The sequence below is a fragment of the Mus caroli genome, chromosome 7 (genome assembly GCF_900094665.2).
Source record: "Mus caroli chromosome 7, CAROLI_EIJ_v1.1, whole genome shotgun sequence".
NCBI lineage: Eukaryota > Metazoa > Chordata > Mammalia > Rodentia > Muridae > Mus > Mus caroli.
In genome coordinates, this window is record NC_034576.1 from 144,776,444 (window position 1) to 144,782,756 (window position 6,313).

At 53.3% G+C, this 6,313-nt stretch overlaps 1 long non-coding RNA gene across 1 annotated transcript; it reads right to left on the reverse strand.

Moving 5' to 3' along the window:
- Positions 1-255: 255 nt before the first annotated feature.
- Positions 256-2,872, reverse strand: LOC110298963. Its single transcript, XR_002378419.1, has 5 exons — positions 1,554-2,872; positions 1,338-1,472; positions 1,134-1,255; positions 928-1,055; positions 256-839 (listed from the first exon to the last, which is right to left on the reverse strand). It is a non-coding gene; the product is annotated as an uncharacterized LOC110298963 (long non-coding RNA).
- Between the last annotated feature and the right edge of the window lie 3,441 nt (positions 2,873-6,313).

Sequence of the window (6,313 nt, forward strand, 5' to 3'; positions counted from 1 at the left end):
TACCATAGCTTCTTGGCATCCCATGAGGCCTTTTGCTGTGTGCCATCCCATGAGCCTCCTATCCCAGTGCCACCCATCTTTTCATAAGCCATCTCCTATTCCCCATTCCATCCTAGAGGCCCTCCCCATTTCATTATCCTCTTCATCATGGATGCTGTACCCTATCCCTTTTATTCTCCTTCCCTCATTTCTTTCCCCTGCCCCCCAACTCCCCCACCCCCATGAGTCGCATTATATTAAAGTCCACGAGACCAATGACTGTAACTGTATTTATTGATGGACCCAGGACCTCTGGTGAGGCCCTGGTGAGGAGAGGCAAAGGATGAAGTAGGGCATGTTGAACACTTTATGATGGAACTGCTTCCAGACTAGGCGAGGGGAAGGCGAGGCCTCAAGCACACGGCCACACCCAGTTGCCCTCAGACAGAGATGGATGACAGGCGGGTACTGGGGCGGCATTGCCAAAGAGGCCTACACACTCGTTGTATACATTCATACGGAGAGACTCAAGGCTATCTCCAGGACTCCAAACCAGTGCAATCGACTTAGTGCAAATTCAAAAGGGGGTAAATGGGGAAACAGAGTCACGGGTGCTTTGAGTCTCTCAAGCAAGGAAGGAACAAAAGGAAAGAAACAGAATTACAGGAAAGGAGGAAGAAGAAAAAGACAGGAGGGAGATGATGAAGTCATCCTGGGGTAGAGGCTTGGCTCCAGGATGATGTGGGTGGTGGTCTCCCGGGTCAGGCAGAGTTGGCCATGAAGATGGATTCTCAGGGGTGGGTGGGTGCTATGAGTCTGTTCTTTCAAGATGTTGACACCATCTGTTCTTTCAGCTTCACCTGCAAAGAGAATAAAGACAAATGAGGTGGGGCGGGGAGTGGGGTGGGGAGTGGGCTTGGCAAGCTTCCAAAGGGTGCCCCAGCTCACCTTGGAGCAGATTCCTGAGGCAGGTAGTGTAGTGGTTCTGATTGCAGCATCTTCTTGATTCAGAACGAGACGGACTTAAAGAAGTCTCCGGATTCAAAGGCCCAGACATGAGCTGGGTAGCACCATTTCTATGGGTGGGAGAGAATGAGACCCCTGCCCTTGGCATCCCGCCATGTCCCACCCACATGGGGCAGAAGAGAACTCACCTTTCATCTTGAGGGTTCAAGGTAGGGGGAGGAGGATCCAGAGAGCAGCAGAGAAGTGTTAGCTCTTTGGGAAAAGTGAAAGAACAGATGGCCTCTACGACACGGCGCCAGCCCATGGTGTTCTGCAAAAGACAGAATCCTGAGTGAGTGGGTGGGCAATTAGGTGGTTGAGCGGACTAGCCCTGTGGCAGGGAGTATGCTCACCAGGAAGGCTGGATGACTGCCCTTCTGTCCTCTCCATCACACCGGACCATGTCATGTCTTTCTGTCATGTTGACCACACCTGTCATCCTCGCCTTCAGTGACTGGCAGGCACATCCACCTCTGCTGGAGACCTGGCTGTAGGGAGAAATGAAGACATGAGTTAATTGAACTTGCGTGGGAGGAGACTGGGTGACCACGAGTGGGACAGACACTTACCCTAGTCTCCAGTCCGAGCTCTTCGAGACACCGATCACTGCTCCGTCGCCGCCCGCAAGGCCCTCCTTGGCCACGGACTCTGGAGGCCAGTGCCTCCCTGGCTCACCACCCCAACTACTGGCTCTACCTGCACCCAACCTCCCTCCCTAGAAACTCATTCATTCTGCCCCGCCTGCCTCGCCTCGTCTGGCTTCATCCTGTGCCCTTGACTCCCCTGGAAATGTTCTGTCTGTCATGCCAGACCCAGGGACTGAGCGGTTAGGGCATACAGTGTACCAAGTCCACTGTGGGCCCTTTCCGCACCAGTCCCTGGGCCGCAGTGCCTCATGGGAATGGTGTGTCTGCAGGCTGGACCCACTGCAGCCTCCTTGCTGTAAAATCCCTCTGGAGTCCGATACCTGCAGCCCCCACTCCCCTTCTGGTGACACCCTGCACTGCCCTTCTTTTCCGTTCTCCAGTTATTGAGGCTCTGGCAAACTTGGGACTTTGCCAGAGCCACTCTTGAACCTTCTTCTAAGTGAATTACGGTGGGTGGGATGTTGTGGCGGCTGGGGACCCATCTGTGTCTTGTGACCCCACCTTGCCCTGTTTGACCCCAGCCTAGAATGCTTCTGTTCTTGCTGGATCCCATGGTCTCTGCCACTGTCTCCAAGGACTCCTATCACCTCCCTGGAGGCAGTGGCCTCAGTCTTTACTGGCAACCCTGCACCTCTTCTTTCTTTTCTCTAAGTGCTCTTTCCACCCGGGGTGGCCAATGGTCCCCCAGCCTTCTTCTGTCTCGGCTCCCCCCGAGACGATGTCTCCTTTGCTAACTGTCCTGCCTTTCTATGTGCCATTCTGCTGCGAGGCCAGCCGCTTCTTCTCACCGGGCCCCCTCTCTAAACCTTCGTTTAGAAGGTCAGTGGAGCGAGGCCAAGAGAGACGAAGGAGACTCACCTGCCCAGCAGACGGCGGTCCTCACCTGCCCACCGCTGCCAGCTATACCTTCACTGCCCAGGTCTGGGGTCGAACCCTTCCCAGCAGCTCCCCTTTATCCGACCAGCCGCCACGTCCTGTAACCAAAAGTAACCGGGATGAATGTCTGGCTCCCCATTCCTCTCCAACCCTAGCTCAGGCCCTTCAGCCTCACTCCGGATGTTTTCCAGCCTCTGCGATGCCTTTGCTCTGCCTGAGCTAGCCCCTCAGTCCTTCAACATTCCTGCCAGACTCCAGATGCCGAGGTGCTCCTCGGACCCCACGACTCTCCTCCAGCTCTCCCATCTTCCCCAGTTTCCCCGATACCCCCCACCCCCACCCCCCACCCCCCTCCCACACCCGGTGCTTCGGGCCCTCTAGCCCGGGCTTTTTCTAACTGGAGTGGCTCCGCCCAGAATTCCCGCCCCTACTCTGTCAACCAATCAGTACATGGCCCCGCCGGGGCCCCCGCAGGGCCCACCTCCACCCTGTATGTTCCAGCGCACGTTCGCCTCACCCCACACCCGCACCCGTCCTGAAATTCTCCAAAGACAGCCTCACCACAACTCCCACTTTGGAATCCCTTAGACAGGGCCTAGCATTGTCCCCAGATATCTCCCTTGAGGTCGAGAACATATAGCCCCGTAGCCTGCTGAAGCCCTTCATAGAACGGTGGTGCCCCAGGCACCCTGCCACACTGAAGCTGCCCTTTACTCAGCTTGTATAATGATCACAACGGGAATTTGAGGGCATGGGTCTCATACTATCCCACGGAGTATGAACAGCCTATGAGTGGCTAACCCCCAGCCTTTGTCCTAGTCTGCTTGACTGACCTTATCTGGCCGCAGTGGTTTCAACAAGGTAGTAGCTAATTTGGGCACTCCTCACCATCCCTTTTCTGGGTGAGTCATCACGTTTGTCAGGACTCTCTTGCGATGAGTTTTATTAGTTATCTCACAGTCTGGTCTTGGTCTCCCCAGTCAACCGGAGGCACAGTATGGTCTCCCTATTCTACTGAAGTACTACTATCAGTGATAGAATGGGGACAGGAGAGATGCCCTGTCCCTCCAGCCACGTGTGTATACCATTGCTCTTAGCTTCCGTTGAAAGTTATGCGGCTGAAATCCACAGAGTCAGCATCCACAAATCAAGGCACCAGAGAGTAGAGCAGCTCTAGATGGAAGTAACTGGAGCTCCAGATGTGAGGAGGACTCAAGGGCTGACCAGTCATGACCACTCAGCAGTGGTTCTCACGTTTGTGAGGTGCAATAGCACCTTGGCAGATCCTCAGCCCAGTGGCTGCATGTCAGCTGAGTACTCATTTCTGGCTCCTAGAGATCCTTCATTTTTACTCTGTGAAAAGCCCTGGTCATTGCCATGGGTGGACCCTAAGTTATGATACTGACGGACACCTCCAATCTGGCCATAAATAGACCCCAGCCTCTAGTATCTTGGCGCTGTAATGTGTGAGTCTGTGCTGTCACCTCGTGGTGGTTGTGGCTATCTCCGCGCTCTTAAACAAATGATCCTTTTCAGAGATCGGTATATAAGATGGAAAAGAATGACCCCATCTTCTAATGAGCCTCAAGAACCCTGGCAGTATTAGCAGACTAAAGGCCAAGGGTTGGCCATCACACGTAAGCTATTCACTGGTATGGTGGCAGTTGGTCTCTGTCCCCCATCACCCCCCCATGTCACCCTTGCTATACTCCCCTATACTTCCCACTATATCCTCCCCACTACACCCCTGCTATATCCACCCTGTCATCCTTCCTGCCATACCCCTTGCCATACTCCCCACCATACTTCCCCTATAGCCCCCATACTCCCTGCTATACCCTCCCTGCTATACCCCCACTATACCCCCTCCCTGCTATACCCCCACTATACCCCCGCTATGTCCCCCACTATACCCACACTATACCGCCCCACTACACCCCCACTATACCCCCACTATGCCCCTCCTGCCATGCCTCCCACTATGTCCCCCATTATGCCCCCGCTATGCCCCCCACTATATCCCTCCACTATAACTCCCTCTATATCCCCTGCTATACCCCTCTATACCTCCCGCTATACTTCCACTATACCTTCCCATTATACCCCCTCACTATAACCCATGCTATACACCCCCACCATGCCACACCCGCTATGCTCCCTCCTGCTACCCACCCTCCTACTTCACTTCAAACTAAGCGGATCCCTGACTTCTCCTAGTCTCTAATCTCAGCTTTGCAACTTCTTGTTACAGTTTCTAGGTGACCTGGGACATTGCAATGGTTGAACCCCAGCTTCTGCTTTTATGGCTATGGGGTTTCGGTGGACGCACGCGGCAGTTTCTATGTCTCCCGCGAATAACCGATTCTGTATTGAGCTTGGATTGAACAGATCTGGCTAGTGTGAGGAGTCCCAAGGCAGAAGGGGACCATTCCATAAGTGCACAAATGCCTGATCCCTTTGTTGAACCTGGGGTACGCGAAGCTTTGTCACAGGCGGACCCCAACCTATGCCGCGTCTGCCGAGCAATATGTAGTATTGTACTGCCACCGCGCGGCATAGTCTGTCCATCTAGCTATAGCCAAATCTGCGCAGCATGGAGAGTGAACCGATCGATCGTGAAGGGCGCAAGACTGAAGGAGCTACCCAAGAAATGTGTGTTGTACCACCCCATGACCCTTATGAATCATTGAATGCTAGACCTGAGTGACCCATGAGTTTGCCATAGGTGAACCGCAATTTTGGTCACCTCTATGATAAAGTATGTGGGACTGCACTGGTCGCTGCTCGGCAACTTCGGTCTTACCAGCCACTGACGATCTCGGGCTGTGTAGGGAATGAGTCAAGTTCTCTGGTTCAATGTGTAAGGGAACCATTCCAGAGGTGCACACATCTTACCACCCCTATGAATCCCTATTTGGGTGACCCTGGGATATTGCTGGGAATGAATCGCTCCCCCCAAGTTGGCAGCATTTGGGCCACGATATATAGGAGTATGCTGCCACCACGCGGTAGCGTCCATTCCCCTGTTGCACATAACAGCTTCTATGCCTTCTTATAGTGAGCCACACTGGCTGGTTTTGGGGTTCAGAGACCAAAGGGACCCCCTCCAGAAACACAAGTGTCCCAACCTCTTATAAACCTTATCGACCACTGAGGCATAAGGGCTTCGGACATTGCTGCGGACGAACCCGAACTTTGGCCCTTGGACATTGTCACAGGCAAACCTTAACTTTGGCTGCCTCTGGAACTCAATGTTTAAGATGACAGTCACCAGCACAGCAATTTGGTCTTTCCACTCACAACGGCTTCTGTGCTTTCTGGCATCGAACCACATGCACTGGTTTATGGGGTCTGAGACCAAAGGAGACCATTCCGGAAGGGAATAGGTGTCCTGTCTTCTGCTTTAACAAGGCTCTCCAGGACAGTGCACCAGGTGAACCCCAACTTTGCCATAAGTACGATTATCTGCCACAAACCAGCCAAGGATCCTACCACCTCTACAACTGATTTTGGGCTGACACCCAAGGTTTGATGTAGGATTCCACAGCTTCCAAGCTGGCAGCTGAGCTCCATTGACAGAGAATGCAATTTCAGAATTGTTTGCAGCCCTGGGCCGGAGATCATTAGCATCTGAACGCCCCAATTAGAATATGAAAGCGCAAATCATCAGACTTTCTTGCTGGAGTTTCCTTAAGTGATTCTTTGGGTAGGGAGGTCAGGTGTCCTTATAGAAGTGCAGAATTTGAGGACCATGCTTAGTGGGATCTGCATTATGGTACTGCAACGCATTCCATGATCACCACACA